The sequence below is a fragment of the Schistocerca serialis genome, chromosome 3 (assembly GCF_023864345.2).
Source record: "Schistocerca serialis cubense isolate TAMUIC-IGC-003099 chromosome 3, iqSchSeri2.2, whole genome shotgun sequence".
Lineage (NCBI taxonomy): Eukaryota > Metazoa > Arthropoda > Insecta > Orthoptera > Acrididae > Schistocerca > Schistocerca serialis.
The window spans coordinates 451,973,160-451,993,129 of NC_064640.1; the positions used below are offsets into that span (position 1 = coordinate 451,973,160).

The window sequence follows — 19,970 nt, forward strand, 5'->3', positions numbered from 1 at the left end:
ATATTTACTAATAAAAGCCATTTTTCTACTATAGGTGTTAGGAGAAGCCTACCGCTCATAAGTACTTTCTTACACCAATATTACTAAGCAAGAAATTAGTCATTTGAATAAACAAATTAATTTTTAAGTTAACGAAATTGTACGAACAGCTACGATGTTTCACGATTGTTAAGTACCAGATTTTGAATGAAATGATGCGCACTGACTGTAGAATGGTTTTTATTAAAAGTGACGACCAGTTTCGGGTCAATTGAAAACGCATCCTCAAGTGATCGTGCCACAAGCAGTCGTCACTTTTAATAAAAAGTATTCTACAGCCAGTGCGGATCATTTCATTCAAAATGTGGAAATTTGGATGCGGTTGCCCGCAGTTTAAAATAACATGGTTAAGTACGAGATCTCGACTGCGCGCCATACTCGCAAGTCGTCTTCCGAGCAAATCTTGTAAGATCACGCTCTCGACAAGTGCTAGTTTTTGAGTTAATAAATTATATATTGTTTCATTACTATCAGTTTAAGGCTTTTCTGCAAATAAAAACGTCATAATGTCATCCATAGGTGTATTTCAAGTAATGTAACTACCCGCATCGTCACTTAAAATTGCAGGCTGTAGAACTCCTCTTTCTAGAGAGTTCGATGGCGCTGCTACAGCTTATGCGAGGGACGTTAATCACGAGGGCTTCGAAGGCGAATAGGTGAAGACTCAGTAAGATAATTGAAGGTCGGATTGTCGTAATCTCTGCAAATCTAGGAAGGAAAAGCAGGTCAGTCATACTGTACGCCTCTTATGCCATCTTCCACGGACTCGCTAGCTAGATTGAGATACTTCAGCAGGGGATCTTGCACACTGAAACTTCAACAGTCGCCAGCCAATATGACTGATAAACTCCGGTATAGAGGTAGAGGAGCATGTAATGACGTATCTGTATCTGTCATCCAAGCTCAGTTCGACTCGATACCCAACTTAACTGAGCCACTGTTGCTGCCAGAGCTGACAGCTCTCCTGGGTACTAAATTTCTCACTCTGTATGCCTCCAAATCACCTGCAACTTTAATCATGTATATACCTTACTTCCATATGAGCGCACAATAAGTAAAATTTCGTTATTTTTTATCTTTCCACTTGTTGCAATTGTAGTAACCTGTAGCGTAAGTATGTCCAGCTCAGTGGACGATGCGATTTTTCAGCGATATATTTTGAAAAATGGACTGTCTTCGCCGAGTGCTACGAGTATTTATTTATGTATTGCTGTTATAAGTAAATCTGCAATCTTCTTACCTAACTCAGTTTCCTTAATACAGACTGTAAATATAACAATAACTGTAACAATGAGCTAATAAAAGCATTTTAAAGTTTTGAGTATATGCTGTAATCTTAGATGTGATCACTGTCTGGACTCCTCAACTTCACAGTCCAGGTAGTGAGCACGTCTAAAATCATGGTTCACACACTAAACGATGACGGTCAGCTCAACTCATCCAAAAACTGAGCAAAATAATGGAATAGTTTACCTGCCAGGGCACACGGTAATACGTTTCCTAGTATTACATACGAGGGCAACTTGTTTATTAAGATCCTATGGGCCGCGAGATGGAAACCACGGTGAAACTCCGATGAAGCTTAGCACAGATGTGTTGGTCACGGTCTCTAGTATGCTCGTCGATCGCTTCACGTCGCTCTTTTCGGTTTTGACATCACAGTGAGCATTTAAAGATGCCTAGAAAATAATGTCTCCCGCAAAGTATGAGATTACGCCTGATTTTATGCATTCCACTTAAGGCATTTGTCATGTCTTGCTTCATGGCATTTCTCGGCCTCACTCTGTAAGGCCAATGAAGACGCTCCTGCAGAGATTTCGATGGGAAGTGTTTGATCACCCACCCTGCAGCCCGAATTTGGTTCTCTCTGAGTTTCGTCTCTCCTGACATGAACCGCAGGCTATGACATTTTGACACACACAATAAGCTGCAGAGCAGCGCAGAGAATTAGCGGAAAGGACAGGCGGCTGCCTTCTATGACGAGGTTATTGGGAAATTGGTACAACGATACGACTAATGCCGTCGGAGCGGCGACTATGCAGAAAAGTGGCTGGAAGGTGTAGCTAACTGTTGCAAATGAAACATTTTTGATTTTCACCTTGGTTTCCATTTCGCGACAGATCGGACCTGAATAAAAGAATAGCCCTCTATTTTATAAATTCGAAAGTTTGTAAGTTTATGTGTGTGTTTGTGTGTGTGTATGTGTATGAAATGGTATATTTGTTACTCCTTCAACCTTAAGCCACTCGACGGATTTAGATGAAATTTGGAATGGAGATACCTTATACCCTGAATTAATATGTACGCTACCTATCAAAGGGATCGGGGTGGGGGTGTAAATAAGCGTAGCTCACGACGCGCGAATGCCCAGACTTTATTTACCCAGTGTTTGAGAATGAGAGCACTTAGTGACTTGCAACGGACTTTACACTTTTATGAAACTTTTTTCGCTCACAAATCATGCAAAATTATGAAAGAAAAATAAGTTTACCGTTAACAACTTGTTTGCTGTTCATGCAGTAAAACCGCCGCACTTCTATACTTCTAACTGTATTCGCAATGTATTTTGCAGACAGTATTCACTTACACCGATGAGCCGAGACATTATGACCACCTGCTTAATAGCTTGTTTGTCCAACTTTGGAACGAAATACATCACTGTTTCTATGTATCAGGGATCCGACAGTTTGTTGGTAGGTTTGTGGCATTAGATGTCTACGCATAGGTCATGCAATTCGCGTAAATAACGGGCCGCTGATTTGCGATGACGGCGCCAGATAATGACCCCATATAGATTTCGTGGGATATACATCAGGCGAATTTGGTCACCGAGACATCAACGTGAGTTCACCACAATGCTCCTCAAACCGCTGTAGCACGGTTCTGGCTCCGACACATGGACAATTATACAGCTCAAAGATGACATCGCCGTCGGGGCAGACATCAAGCCTGAAGGGATGCATGTCGTTTGCCTACCATAGCATAATACAGCTACCACCAGCTTGCGTCCGAGGCGCGCTGCACATGTCGAGCTGCCGTTCACCTCGATGACGGCGTTTGTGGAGACGACCATCGATCTATTGTAGCAAAAATGTGACTCACCCGAAGAGCCGACATGTTTCCTTTGATCGACGATCGAATGCCGATGGTCCCGTGCCCATTGTAATTGTAATTGACGATGTCGTTGGGTCAACAAGTGAAGAAGTAGGGGTGGTCTGTTGCGGAGCTCTGTGTTCTACAATGGTGTGCCCCAGAACACTTGTGCGTGCACCAGTATTGTGTTCTTTCGGCATTGATGCCACAGATCACCACCTATCTTACTTTAAAGAGTAGACAAGCCTCCGAACACCACGTTCTGTGAGGAACCGTGGACGTCCAACAGTTTGGCGCCTAGTGGTAGTTTCACTGTCCTACCTCTTTCCTTAGATGCTCACGACAATAGCACGTAAACATACGATTAGCTTCGCCGTTTTCGAGATACTCGTTTATAGGCTCTGCATAATAATAAACTTCCCTTTGTCAAAGTCGCTTATCTCAACGGTTTTCCACATTTGCAGCTCATATCTTCGGTAGGGTGATCACCCGTCCGTGTCGGCTCCGCTTACATAATTTCGTTACAGCGTCGCCGGCCGGAGTGGCGGAGCGGTTCTAGGCGCTTCAGTCTGGAACGGTGCGACCGCTACGGTCGCAGGTTCGAATCCTGCCTCGGGCATGGATGTGTGTGTTGTCCTTAGGTTAGTTAGGTTTAAGTAGTTCTAAGATCTAGGGGACTGATGACCTCAGATGTTGAGTCCCATAGTGCTCAGAGCCATTTGAACCATTTGTTAACGCGTCACGTGCCCGCAACGCTACCAGGCGGCGTCCACCGTCGCGGTGGCAGTGGTCATAATGTTTTGGCTTATCAGTGTATATCACTGTATGTACCAGCGAAATTATATCATTGTACGATTCATAGCTCAGGAAATATGACGTCATAAACACAGAGCTGATAAAAACTGTCGCAGCATGTATGCCTTTTAAATTTATTACTTCTTTGCTACTAACTATATTTGCTATACATTTCGCTGACAGTATCCGCATACGTGGCTGAATGTACCTACAAAAATATGTCACTACACGACACATAGTTCAAGAGATATGATGTCACAATCACTGAGAGACCTGAAAAACTGCGGCAACATAAACGACGTTGATATTTATTGCTTCTTTACTGCTAGCTCTATTCAAAACACATTGCGCAGATAGTAGCCAAATGTATCACTGGAAGTACCTGAAAAGTTGTACCATTGTGCGACACATAGTACAGACGATACGACGTCATAATATGTTAAACATATGTGAAATGTATTTGACATGTGTGTGCGCGGGCAAAGCTACGGGTAAATAGCTGATTCTAAGCCCCTGGAACGATTTCAGTCCAATCTGGTAGACGTATTAGTTAAGATCTGGAAAGAAATACTTCGCGGGGTAAGAAGAACAAACTTCCTACTGGAGGTGGAGTGATAACATAGAGAGAGAGAGAGAGGAGATGAACAGTGAGAGGAGGAGGAGGTCGACAGTGAATAGGGGGGGTGGGAGGAGATGGACAGGGAGAGAGGGGAAGAAAAGATCGACAGAGAGAGGGGGAAGTAGGAGATGAACTAATGGAAGACTGGAATAAATACATATCCTGTCATTTTTCTTACAAATAATTGTTTAACTGCGGATAAGATCGCGGGGTGGAGCTAGTTATTTTCACATTTTTCGTCAATTACCTCAGCTTTTAAATGTTATCTCCTTGTTCCGTATGACAAAACTACGAGTAGAATCGACATGACTGTAGGGTTCCACTAAAATGAAGCAGAAGTTTATTGGCGATGCTGCACAGTGAATATCACGGAGGGTGTGTTTCAAGGAAAACGGATAGCACAGATAGTTTTACTGTTAAGCATAAACATTCATAGAATATCTACAACAGTGGCTCTCCGCGAAAAGTGACCTCCCTAGACAACGACCGGGCTTGATGCCAAGGCATTATCGAACCGCCAAGCTCCAGTGCGAAGATTTTCCCCTGACTGCAGCTTCCTGGCATTCGGCCGAACCGAGTGGTGTGGCGCGCACGCCGGGGAGCCGGAAATAAACTCGGCGTTCTGTCCTGCCACCGCACTTATCATTTCCCGGGCATCTTTTGAATTATTTCATGCAAACAAAGAGCCTGGCCCCAACAGGCACTATGATATAGTTCTTAGCCACTCTTCTCGCTGACGAACACGCATTTTTTATTTTATTTATTAGTATGTGTTATTTTTACGTAGAGTACATATGGCATTTGTCGTCCAGTTCATAAAATTTCACTGTGATTTGCTTCCATTAACTTTTCAGACGTTCTCAACTGCCAGTTACAAAGTATCTCAATTGTTATGAACGTCCTCAGGTCTGCTTCAGAACTTTTTTTTAAAGTGGCACTATCAAAATGACGGATTACATCATGTTTGAAGTCATCTTAACTGTACCAGTGTATGTAGAGTTCTTTTGCGTCCATGATGGATTCAACACACACTAACTTTGTGTTCTGCCTTACGGCAGGTCGTGTCATGGATGAAGCCTCGTCAGAGAGGTCCACCGCATGAGCGTCTAGGGAAGTGATTCCAGTGGTTGTTTCCCGTTGCCTTCCATTGATGATCATGAAATGAGAATGAGGACAACACAACACCCAGTCCCTGTGCAGAGAAAATCTCCGACCCAGCCGGGAATCGAACCCGGGCCCCTTGGCGTGAAATTCCGCCGCGCTGACCACTCAGCTATCGGGACGGACTCAACAGAAACAGGATCTAAAAATTTTCATGACAGAAAAGAAATCGTCCTCTTAAGTGGAGTTGTTAACACAAATAAACTCGCAAACTTCTGTCCAGGTTTCCTTTAATTTCGTATTATCTTCGCACAAACGAATTTTTAAAAAATTCTGGATTCTAATATGTAACGTATTTTTGAGCTCATCCACTATATTAGGATACAAATTCACGCAAAATTATTTGTTATTATTTCCTCTCCTTTCACCTCTGCCTCCCATCCCCCCGTCCTCCACTCCTCCCCCCCCCTCTCTATCTCTCGTATTCACGATTAATTATGTGTTTCTGGAGTAATGCACGTTGTGGGCTCTGCTGGCTGCCATGGAGAAGGGAATCCACAAAATACATGATGTGAAGACCTGCTCTAGGCTATAGTTAACATTAACATGGGACTATTACATGGTATAACGCCATTAAGAACATCTAATTTAGCACCAATACCAAAAAATATGAAGCACGATTTAGCACTCAGAACGTAGACTAATTACCCTTAGGCATATTCATGTGATACTATAACGAAAAAGTTGTTTACAACCAGTGGCGGCTCCTGAGTATACATCCTGGGTGTTCAGAAATTTTTAAATTCACATAAATTTGAGTGTGTGAAATTAATAGCATCTGCTGTATAACAATTATGCTTATGAACAAATTTATACAACTACGGACACTGCCAATAATAATAACGACAGTTGTTGTTGTTGTCGTCTTCAGTTCTGAGACTGGTTTGATGCACCTCTCCATGCTACTCTATCCTGTGCAAGCTTCTTCATCTCCCAGTACGTACTGCAGTCTACATCCTTCTGTATCTGCTTAGTGTATTCACCTCTTGGTCTCCCTCTACGATTTTTACCATCCACGCTGCCCTCTAATACTAAATTGGTGATCCCTTGATGCCTCAGAACGTATCCTACCAACCGATCCCTTCTTCTAGTCAAGTTGTGCCACAAACTCCTCTTCTCCCCAATCCTATTCAATACCTCCACATTAGTTATGTGATCTAACCATCTAATCTTCAGTATTCTTCTGTAGCACCACATTTCGAAAGCTTCTATTCTCTTCTTGTCCAAACTATTTATCGTCCATGTTTTTATAATCCTGTATTCACCTGACCAAAAGTCTTGTTCCTCCTGTCACCGAACTTCGCTAATTCCCACTATATCTAACTTTAACCTATCCATTTCCCTTTTTAAATTTTCTAATCTACCTGCCCGATTAAGGGATCTGACATTCCACGCTCCGATCCGTAGAACGCCAGTTTTCTTACTCCTGATAACGACGAACTCTTGAGTAGTACCCGCCCGAAGATCCGAATGGGGGACTACTTTACCTCCGGAATATTTTACCCAAGAGGACGCCATCATCATTTATCCATACACTAAAGCTGCACGCCCTCGGGAAAAATTACGGCCGTAGTTTCCCCTTGCTTTCAGCCGTTCGCAGTACCAACACGGCAAGGCCGTTTTGGTTAGTGTTACAAGGCTAGATCAGTCAATCATCCAGGCTGTTGCCCCTGCAACTACTGAAAAGGCTGCTGCCCCTCTTCAGGAACCATACGTTTGTCTGGCCTCTCAACAGATACCCCTCCATTGTGGTTGCACCTACGGTTCGGCTATCTGTATCGCTGAGGCACGCAAGCCTCCCCACCAACGGCAAGGTCTATGGTTCATGGGGTGGGTGGGGGGGTGGGGGGTGTGATATCAACAGTAATAATAATAATAATAATAATACGCATAACTTAGCTGGCAAAAGAAAGAATCGTTTTTGTAGACTTTTGTTGTTTTATCCATAATTAAGTACAGGTTAGGGCAATAACGAAATAATGTGTAAGCTTTCGCAACCCTCCATTTCACATTTTTGTGGAACTGTGAGTTTTTGTGCTTTCCTATTTTTTGGACAAATGTACAAAATCCCTAACAGATGTTTCAACTGTCGAATTTATTTTCGGACTGAAAATCAGATATTCTTACGCTGAATCCACATAACAGCTTGTGCTAACTGTACACCTCCTTGTTAAATGTTCGCTTGTAGTCACGAGTATTTGATTTCGTCACTCTGTCAATCAAAGGATCTGTTCTCGGAGGCCCTAGTTCCTTTGCGGCTAACTTTTCCTGGTAATTTACTTCTTTGTTCCCTGAATGAGATTTTCACTCTGTAACGGATTGTGCACTGATATGAAACTTCCTGGCAGATTAAAGCTGTGTGTTGGACCGAGACTCGAACTCGGGACCTTTGCCTTTCGTGAGGAAGTGCTCTACCAACTGAGCAACCCAAGCACAACTCACGACCCATCCTCACAGCTTTACTTTTCTGTTGGCATTTAAAATAGATTCAATATAGTTCAACTTTACACTGCACACGAAAGCCGATTCTCGCACAGTAAATAACCAACTCCAAACATGAAGTGCGGTTTGTGGAAATGATTAACCTCAAGTAGTAATGTCTATCAACATCGTCACTTGACTAGAATAGAAATGAGGTGCTGAGATCCATAAAGGTCCTAAAGCACACTGCCGTCGATCCAACATTTAAGTGAATATCAGAGAAACTAGTTATACAGATTTTCGTGAATTTTCATAAATATATAATGTGGGCCTACAGTACAGATAAACCTGACTCACCATAAGATCAACACATTTCAGAAGCATGAATGAATGCTACAGTCCCACAGTCGACGGTGATGTGCTTTGGGACCTTATGATTCTCAGCGCCTCAAATAGATTACTGCACAATAAAATTCATAATTTAATATTCTATAACTGATTCAGATACCCGCAAAGTAGGTTTACTATCAGTACAACTTAAACATATACTTAAGTCCGATCTAATTTTAATATATAGTGTGTGAATTAGCGTATCTGAGCAGCGTGCTATCACCTAGCAGGGTTTATACCCAAGTGAACGGGGATAAAAGTCTGCCACAGTATGCTACCACTTGGTGGCACTGACGTAACGTTCTAGTTGAGTAGCAAGAGCTAGCTGTGCACGTCGTGACCCATGCACGTTGTTCATCAAATCCGTATGTACGAGGGTAAGTCAATTATTATCCGCAATTTAGTTACATTTTTGTTTATTTTGGTAGTACTGTCGTTTTACGTTGATGATGCATGCTTTGTTTATTTGTTGTTATATCTTTGCAATTTTCTAGGTTAGTTTCGTTATCGCTACCGTGCTGTTAATCATGGCTGCTCCGCTGTCGGAAGGCGTATCAGGGGCATAAATTCATCGAAGACTTTCGGTACAGTACGGGACCAGTGTTTTGCCACAACAGAGTGTCTACGAATGGATTGAAAAATTCCGAAATGGTCACACAAGTGTTACGCACGATGAACGAAATGGACGACCGTTTACCGCCACAAATGAAAAAACCATTGAGCGTTCACGTGAAATGATTCTCTTAGACAGACGATTAACTATTGACGAAGTGACACATCGTCTGCAAATTCGTCACAGTTCTGCCTACGAAATCATCCACAACAGGCTTGGGTTTCATAAAGTTTGAGCAAGATGGATCCCAAAACAACCCACACGGTTGCATAAAAAAAAGTGTTTGGACATCTGTAACAAACATTTGGATCGCTGTGGTAACAAAGGGGACAACTTTTTAGACAGGATCATTACTGGTGACGAAACATGGATCCATCATTACGAGCCGGAAAGTAAACGGCAGAGTATGAAATGGAAATATCCATATCGCCGTGCAAGAAAAAGTTCAAGACCCAACTGTCCGCAGGAAACTGATGCTTACTGTTTTTTTTAATTTTTTTAATTTTTATTTATTTATTTATTTATTTATTTATTTTTTTTTTTTGGGACCCACAAGGTCCAGTACTGGAACATTATGGGGAAAGGGGCACAACAACAAACAGCGTACGTTACAGTGAGATGCTTACTGCCAGGCTAAAAGCCTGCAATTCGAAGCAAACGCCGAGGATTGCTTTCAAAAGGTGTTGTGTTGTTGCATGACAGTCCCCGTCCGCACACTTCTGCCCACACTGCTGAAACGCTCCAGAAACTCAAATCTGAAGTACTGAATCATCCTCCACATTCTCCCAATCTTGCCTCTTCTGACTATCACTTGTTTGGTCCACTCAAACAGGCATTAAGGGGCCGTAGATTTGCCTCGGACGAAGCAGGGAAAGAAGCGGTGTATTCCTGGCTCACAGCTCAACAGAGAACCTTCTTTTATGAGGGCATCAGGAAGCTTGTACAACAACGTACCAAATACGTTGAAACGCAAGGAGACTGTGTCGAAAAATGATGTTCTTGTAAGTTTCCTATTCGATTAGAATAAAATTTTATAACTACTTTGTGGATAATAATTGACTTACCCTCGTATTTTGCCCGTAAGGCAATTACGTCACGCCAGTTGTGCATGTGCAAAAGCTCCTTAAAACGTGCACAACTGGAGGTGTGCTAGCGACCCTGATGCCAAGTTTCACGGAGTCTAGAGGAGCAGTAGCGCGGTATATTTAAGTGCCATATCTTTCAGATTGCAGCATCTGTGTTACGTTTAGCAACATAAAAAAAAAAAAAATCCGCAACGTGTCGAAAGTTAGAGTGTTCACGGGTTCCTGTGCTCTTACAGAGCCGCCACCACTGTTTATAACATACAAATTCCAGGGGAACGTGATATACTAGGGAATACATTGTGGTAGCGAAATTCAACCGGCAATGATGAGTTTAAGAGGAACATTCTTTTAAAGTAAATTGCAGACAATAGATAATACCTAAAGCATTGTGCAACTGTCCATCAAGAGGTATTTATTTAATAGTAATAACCATGAGAAAACTATACCGAACAGGATACTTCGAGATTCTGTACACAGAAGATAAATACTTGCCACAATGAAATCGTAAGCCAGTCTTTGCCATCATCATCTGGGCTTTCGTTTCACAGGGCAAGAGACAGGTTGTGCGTTTCGTTCGATAAGTAACACAAATTTCTTGCTCAGCTAAGGAATCATATGTAAGAATGGCATTGGTGAATTCATTTATTATATTTCTGTTATATGATTTTAACCTCCCATCATTAATAATGAGCGTTGCTTAACTGAGATAAGATGCGGCGCATAAATGTTCCGAAATCTTTTGAAAGAACTAACATATCAGTTACCGGCGTCGATTTTATAGGGAGATATGGGGATTATGGATGTGTCTACAAGTGTGGTTGTCAGTTTCTTTTCCCACGAGGAGGTCCATGTGGAACTTTGAGTCTAAATCTAATGCAAAACATGACTGTAGTAATGCATACTGCCAAATTATTTCCCAACTAGCAAAGAGAACACAATGAACAGAAGTAGCTACGTTGGCGCTGCTATCTCCCCTCGCATGCGCGGGAGATAGGCCGTTCGAGATAACCACCCTGCAGTACTTGGATCACAGAATGAAAATTCCAAGGCAAATAAACACTCGTATCGATCGACGCAACATAATTTCCATACTGCCAAGACCTTATCTTTCCTCCGGAAAAAATCCCGCATGGGGATGGGAAAGCTGTGTTTCTAAAAGAACGTAATTAATTGTGTCACTAGACCTGAAAATCCGTCTTGCAGTACAATGAACATACTCAAAACTTCCGAACGGTCATATGATTTAGAATAATTTTATCACGCAGACAATACTTTCTTTCGATCGTCCTCACTCCTTTGCATTTTCTTTCGCAAAATGGCTAAGTGTTACTATTCATATACTGGATACAGTTACATAAAATACTACAGTTTCTTTTTTTAACAGCTAGTTGAAATGAAAGTGAAATTCACAAACAGTGAATTTTCCATTTATGTTCACCGATTATCGTACTGAATGATTTGTAATAGTGAAGATCTCTGTGTTTCTTGGTAGCTCATAGCAACAGAATAAATTTTGAATTCCTTCCATTCTTCTTTATTCTGGTAACCTAAATCAAGTTTTTCAATTAGTTTTACGTCGAATACTTTTAAACTGAGGTAATTTTACACTTTTTATTACAGATCTAACGCTTTATCGAGGCTATCAATAATCTACACTACTTTCACCTGTATAAATTTTCATTATCCAGTCAGTAAAATTTCACTGATATTTTTATGAAATTATACGTGACAGAAGCAATTCTTCACAACCTGGTATACATAAATCGCATTATCGACGTTCACCCTGCTGCTGCGAACACCGGTCGCTCCATAGTTATTGTTACTCTGAGTGATTTGAACTTCCGTGAAATGAAGGAAAGCAGGAAGATTAGGATTTAACAGCCCGTTGACGATGAGGTCATTGGAGACGCAACAAAAATTCGAAGAGACGTGTCCTTTTCTAAGGACCTAGCCCGGTATTCGTCTCTAGGGAGAGCTAACATACTTCTTTTCTTGTGATAATTAGCACATCGGTACTATATCATGAAGAACAGCAACGTTCATCAACACACGAAAGCGTCACAAGTTATTTGAGATGGTACCGTCACTAAATGCGATGTGTACAAAGGTGCTGTTTTCGCGGCAAGGCAAAGCATACGTTAAACGTAGATAGTATTTTCGTTTAATTTAAGGTTATATTTTTTGCATCGTTGCAGAAGAAGGCAATTACACAATAGTAGAATATGAAGCAATTAAAGAGAATATACTTAACAATAATTCAAGCCAAACAATACATTAGCCATAATAGTAAACACAGAGACAGCAGACAAGTCGTACATTGTGCGTAAACTAATAATTTTAACTGATACGTCAAGTTTCTAAAGGCTGGTAGAAGTGACAACTGTTAGTATTGTAAAGCTTCTGTGTAGAATGCAATGTAGGAAAAGCACAAAAACTGAGGAAAATGCAAATTTTAACTGCATATATATTCTGTAATTCACTGTCATATGTTCAAAATAGTACTATGTTCGAATTTGTCTCAATGAGCATTAACGTTGAGCAACCAAACAATAGTATAATTTCATTTGAAAAATGAGGTGTCGAAGTCTAAGTATCGGTGGTTAATAATGTTGAGAAAACACGCTGGGGTCTCTTTACGAATAGGCTACCCTGTGACTATTCTTTAAAGTGAAAGTAGATTTTCAGTATCTCACTGGCATCAAAAGACATCTGAGGTAAAAGCGATAGGTACCTCACCCTGTGTGTAAAATGGAAAAGCATAAATCAATCACAATTGCCATCCTTGCACAAATAATAAAGAAGTCAATGTCTCTAGGAGCAAACGAAGCGCAGTACGTACTTAAACCGTCTTATTTATCTTACAGCATCCAGTCAACGTTATACTATAACAGTATAAGAGAAAAAGGTGATTTAATATGTAGATAGTCTTTTCAGGGGAGTCCACAACACAGAATGTGGCCCCATTCCAGAACATACCAGTGGCGTGGTCTCGTTGGCTACACGTAACAATAAGCGGCAAAAAACGAAACAACCACAAGGAAAAAAAAAAGGTGCCAGTGAAATGTTCTCTTATTTGACTAAGAGTCCTAAATGAATCAAATAAGCAGACATATACATTATCAATTATAGGGGTATCTACGACTGGTTCTAGAGTCATTTAGTCAAATAATACAACGCTGCGTAAACAATGCTTTCAGCCCGTGAGAATTTATTCCCTTTCGTAGAATTTCCCTTTAGGAGCAAAAATTATACTTTCAGGAGGACCTTGCACGAACGTCGTTTGCTCACAAAGAACCATAGTTCTTTCTTTCTTTGTGAGAAAATAACGAAGGAGAAACTGAAGAACTCTAATTTAATACAGAACTCTTCTTGCTTTAACTGCACGCTTCTAGAAATGAATCGCCGTGTTCTTCCGACTTCCATAGGTTGTGCAACAACAATAATATCGACACTGCGAATTAATACCCTCGGTTAACAATCGTTTTCAGTTTTAGAACGCAGTCGTACAACGGTATATCGAAAGATATTAACTGGTGCATTCTGGGCAATGCAACATTCTTACATTGGTGGTTTCCGGTATAATCAGTTAGCATAATACATTAAGAGCTTAAAACGGAGCACCGTTGTCGCTTATTCTCAATATGACTGCTGTAACATAGCTATATACTCGAAGAAATACTTGCATTGTTGCAATACTTCTTTTAAAGAAAGGATGGTTACGTAGGAAGGGAAGGAAAGAGAGAGCAGAAAAGTCCCGTGCATCAACTTAGACGTGGATAACTCCATTCATAATGCCAGATGAAATTTAAACCGTCAAAGACAGTTTTAGTCAGGCGCAAAAAAGAAACGTAAGGTTGAGGTAGTGTTTAACAATGTAACTGCAACGTACATTATCTCTAATGCATTACAGATGGAGCGAAATGAATAGGAATATATAATGTCAATACTGGGCAACTTATTTTTATTTTTTGACGTTAGTTAATTGCAATAACGAAACACTTCAGTAGTCGTTAATATAGAAGAAAGTGCTGCCACAAAATTTAACACAACTGAAGAAACTTATTTTTGCCCCGTCTATAATATAGAGCTACTTCAACAACAGCCAAATACATTTAATTTCCTTAAAAAAGGCAGTCACATCAAAGCAGTTCTCATTGAGAAACGCATTATAGGAGAAAAAATATTAATGGCTAAAGGCAATAATCTGTAACAAAGCAGACAAGACTGAACAAGTACCTACTGTACAAAAACTTCAGGGAAAGCGCTCATAGTCACAAACAATAATTAACCCAAAGAATGGTCAAAAAGAGAAATAGCCTTGCTACAACAGTACAGACTCCAGAATCCTACAGATTCAAAAACAACTGTCAGACTGCCTCCGTCGAACACTTCTCATCATTCCATGTATGACGTATTTTAGTGCCGACAAATACTGAACCAGTACGATTTAAACATAGACATTTATAACAGAAATTAACTGTCACTTACCCGTACAAGCAATTCAAAGAAAGAGCTGCGAATGGCCCTGGAGCACAGAAATATGCCTGGAGCGTTCTGAAACACAAGCCGGCTAACAGCGACGTGCGCCCTCGTAGCGTACCTGTTGGCGTCTAAGGCGAAGTGCCGAGTGACACTGGCGGCCGCCCTGTCACCATAACAACCGCCGCCCTCTCTGATTGGTCGCGCGTGCTGTCCAATAGCCGCCCTCATTACTGATTAATTACGGAAGTTGCGCACCAGTGCTTTTGCCTGTGCAATCAAGGAAGTCGGGGAATCCTATTCCTATGACTTAATGTATATATTCTGTAAACATAAACGTTGCCGCGCATCGAAGAAGGTATGAATCATGGAATTCGAGTATATAACTTTTTTGTACTTTATCCTCGGTTGCAGCATATCAAAAGCGCTTTAGAGAAATAATAAGAAAAATAAGAACACAGAGAGATATCAGTTTCACGTCCCTCTTTTGTTTATTTATTTATTTATTGTTCTGTGGGACCAAATTAAGGAGAAGTCTCCATGGTCATGGAACGAGTCAATACATGGAATTATAACACGATAGTAGAAACAGATAAAATGAAATATACAAAACATATTCAGGCGATAAGTCTTAAGTTTATATAAAGAAAGTCAACAAGCTCTTCCAGGAGCTCCTCGACAGAATAGAAGGAGTGAGCCATGAGGAAACTCTTCAGCTTAGACTTAAAAGAGTTTGGGCTACTGCTAAGATTTTTGAGTTCTTGTGGTAGCTTATTGAAAATGGATGCAGCAGAATACTGCACTTCTTTCTGCACAAGAGTCAAGGAAATGCATTCCACATGCAAATTTGATTTCTGCCTAGTATTAACTGAGTGAAAGCTGCTAACTCTTGGGAATAGGCTAATATTGCTAACAACAAACGACATTAAAGAAAATATATACTGTGAGGGCAATATCAGAATTCCCAGACTATTGAATAGGGGTCGACAAGAGGTTCTCGAACTTACATCACATATAGCTCGAACAGCCCGTTTTTGAGCCAAAAATACCCTTTTTGAATCAGAAGAATTACCCCAAAAAATAACACCATACGACATTAGTGTATGAAAATATGCGAAGTAGACTACTTTTCGTGTTGAACTGTCACTTATTTCAGATACTGTTCTAATGGTAAATAAAGCAGCATTTAGTTTCTGAACAAGATCCTGAACGTGGGCTTTCCACAACAGCTTGCTATCTATCCGAACGCCTAGGAACTTGAACTGTTCCGTCTCGCTTATAATATGCCCATTCTGTCTGATCAAAATATCGGTTCTTGTTGAATTGTGAGTTAGAAACTGTAAAAACTGAGTCTTGCTGTGATTTAGCATCAAATTATTTTCCACAAGCCACGAACTTATTTTATGAACTACATTATTTGATACTGTTTCAATATTACACAGAAGATCCTTCACTACCAAGCTGGTGTCATCAGAAAACAGAAATATTTTTGAATCACCTGTAATACTAGAAGGCATATCATTTATATAAATAAGAAACAGCAGTGGCCCCAGCACCGACCCTTGCGGAACGCCCCACTTAACAGTGCCCCATTGGGACTGAACATCACTACCACTCTCAATATTGCGGAGAATTACCTTCTGTTTTCTGTTCTTAAAGTAAGAGGCGAACCAATTGTAAGCTACTCCCCTTACTCCATAATGGTCCAACTTCTGCAGTAATATTTCGTGGTCAACACAGTCAAAAGCCTTCGTTAAATCAAAGAAAACACCTAGCGTTCGCAACCTTTTATTCAATCCGTCCAAAACCTCACAGAGAAAATAGAATATAGCATTTTCAGTTGTTAAACCATTTCTAAAACCAAACTGTACATTCGACAGCAAATTATGTGAATTTAAATGCTCCAGTAACCTTGTATATACAACCTTCTCGATAACTTTAGCAAGCACCGATGGCATAGAAATAGGTCTAAAATTGTCAACATTATCCCTGTCTCCCATTTTATAAAGTGGCTTCACTACCGAGTACTTTAATCGGTCAGGAAACCGACCACTCCTAAAGGAAAAGTTACAGATATGGCTAAGTACTGGGCTAACATACATGGAACAATACTTCAGTATTCTGCTAGATACCCCGTCATATCCATGAGAGTTCTTGGTCTTTAGTGATTTAATTATTAACTCAATCTCCCTCTTGTCAGTATCATGGAGGAGCATTTCAGGTAACAGTCTCGGAACACTTTTTTCTAAGAGCGCTATGTGATTCCCTGTTGGGACTAGGTTTCTATTTAGTTCACCTGCTATATTCAGAAAGTGATTATTAAATACTGTACATATACGCGACTTATCAGTAACACGGACATTCCCACTACGCACTGATTCTATATCCTCGACCTGTCTCTGCACCCCAGCCACTTCCTTTACGACTGACCATATGGTTTTAATTTTATCCTGAGACTTAGCTATTCTATCTGCATACCACATACTTTTTGCCTTCCTAATAACATTTTTAAGCACCTTACAATACTGTTTGTAATGGGCTGCTGCATTTAGATTTTGCCTGTTTCTAACGTTTTCATATAATTGCCACTTTGTTCTACAAGATATTCTTATCCCTATAGTCAGCCACCCAGGCTGCCTGTTTGTGCTAGTACCCTGTTTTAAACGTTCTAACGGAAAGCAACTTTCAAAGAGCATGAGAAAAGTCTTGAGAAAAGCATTATATTTACCGTCTACTGTATCAGCGCTATAAACATCTTGCCACTCTTGTTCCTTTATAAGGTTTACAAAGGTCTCTACAGCAACTGGATCAGCTTTCCTGAACAGCTGATGACTATATTTAACACGTGTTGCAGCACAAAAACCTTTTAAAGTTAAAATTTGTGCATCATGATCTGAAAGGCCATTCACCTTTTTGCTGACAGAATGCCCTTCTAGTAATGAGGAATGAACAAAAATGTTGCCTATGGTTGTTCTACTGTTCCCTTGCACTCTCGTTGGAAAGAATACGGTTTGCATAAGATTATATGAATTAAGGAGGTCTACCAGCATCCTTTTCCTTGCACAATCACTTAAACAATTAATGTTGAAGTCACCACATATAACTAGCTTTTTGTATTTCCTATAAAGTGAACCAAGAACCTCCTCTAGCTTCAGCAAAAATGTTGTGAAATCGGAGTCTGGGGATCTATAAATAACAGCAGTTAGAAGTTTAGCTCCACTAAACTTAACCACACCTGCACAACATTCAAACACCTTATCAGTGCAGTACTTTGAAACATCAATTGACTCAAATGGGATGCCGTTTTTCACATACATGGCTACTACCCCACACCGCAAAGAGCTCCTAGAAAAGCTGCCAGCCAACCTGTATCCTGGTAAAGGAAGCCTCTGAACGATCTCCTTATTTAAGAAGTGTTCAGATATACCGAGCCGTGGTCTAGCGGTTCTAGGCGCGCAGTTCGGAACCGCGCGACTGCCACGGTCGCAGGTTCGAATCCTGCCTCGGGCATGGATGTGTGTGATGTCCTAAGGTTAGTTAGGTTTAAGTAGTTCTAAGTTCTAGGGGACTTATGACCACAGTAGTTAAGTCCCATAGTGCTCAGAGCCATTTTGAGATATACCGATAATTTTAGAGTCAACATCTATAAGCAGTTCACTAACTTTATCTCTAATACCCTGTATATTTTCATGAAATATACTAATTCCCTCATTACTCGGATACCTAAGCTTTGTCAAAAGTGGTTTCTTTGTTAGAGAGACTTCCCTTAAGCAGGAATACCTATCAGCTGACTTCAATCTAGAAAAGGTGCAGCTCTAACACCCACTACTGCAGGAATTTTCCCATGAGTGATCCCGCCAACCCCACCTATGCTGTCACCTATAAGCTTTGCCAACCTCCCCTTCCCATACCTGTTGAGGTGCAGGCCATGTCTAGTGAAACCCGTCCTGCTGATAGACTCCACCGACACCACTGAAATGTGACTCATGCTTTCTGTCATCAGCGCACCCCCAAGTCTCATGTTATTACGCCTGATGGCTGTATTAAGATGAGGCCGATCGTGACGCTGAAACAGTTCGACGAAATGCACATTCGTGTTGCCAGTCTGAGTGGCTATCTTTTCCAGGTCACCATCTATGTCATACTCCCCATCCCTATCAATACTATTACCAGCCAGACCCACAATCACTACCTGATCCTCTTTAGTAAAATCCCTACATAACCCCCCCTATGTTAACAGTCACCTGAGCCAATCCTGCATTAGGCTTCACAATGCTGGTGACCTGGTACTCACTCCCCAACACTTCCTCCAACTGCTGGCCTACACCTCTGCCATGAGAACTACCTAACAGCAGAACCTTCTTCTTCCTCTTCGACTTTGCAACTGTCCTAGCCATCGTAAGTGCTGAGGTCTGCTGCATACTTCTTACGTCTACAGCTACTAGAGATTCCTCTCCGCTAGACTCTGACAGTTGATCACATCTATTGCAAACACCAATAGTAAAACTATCTGAAAATCTTCTTCTCCTAGCAGATCTCTTGCCAACAACCAGCTCCCATTCCCCAACCCCCTTCTCCCTCCTCATCCTATCTAGCTCCTCCTGTGCGTTTTTCAACTGCATCTGAAGGGCACAGATCTTACGCTCCTGCTCCCCTACCAACTTACTCTTGCTACATAACCTGCAGTTCCAGGAGAGGATCTCACCAGAATGCCCACTGGTTTCCCCACTGCATTCCCCCCAGTGAAAATACTTCGAACAAGTCTCACACCGCAATCCACTACTAACGAACCTACGGCAAAGCCCACACTTCTCACTCATGGTAAAATTTTACTCTTATTGAAACAAGAAAAACACTTATCTAAGTTCCGCTACTATAATAAGAAGATGTTAAAAACCTGACTACAATAATCACAGACTTACTCTACAAGGGAAGTAACTACTATTATTAACAGTATTAATCAACAAAAAATTAGAATATAACAAAAGACTAACACAGAAAGAGAATCAAACGTCTAATGACACAGTAAAGAAACTAAAAACAGTTTCCAAAAGGTTCATCTGAAATTATTTCACCAGAAAACACCAAGAACACCGGTTGAAGACTACTAAAGTTCCTAAATAAAACCACTATACACACACAATTAATTAGTACTTAGCTTTCGATGCGCCGCTACAGCTGCAACTGGTCAGTGCGGACATCGGCATCGAGGTGAATATAGACATAACACTATCTCAGTTAGAGATAGAAAAACTAAATAAAGCTGGTTGTGTGG

The 19,970-nt window shown here is 41.0% G+C and overlaps 1 protein-coding gene across 1 annotated transcript in view; it reads right to left on the reverse strand.

Moving 5' to 3' along the window:
- The window catches only part of LOC126470353 (calcyphosin-like protein), a 359,458-nt gene extending 344,621 nt beyond the window's left edge, over window positions 1-14,837 (reverse strand). Inside the window, exon 1 of the mRNA XM_050098145.1 lies at window positions 14,705-14,837. The gene's annotated coding sequence lies outside the window, so the exon portion shown is untranslated. The remainder of the gene's footprint in view (window positions 1-14,704) is intronic.
- Between the last annotated feature and the right edge of the window lie 5,133 nt (window positions 14,838-19,970).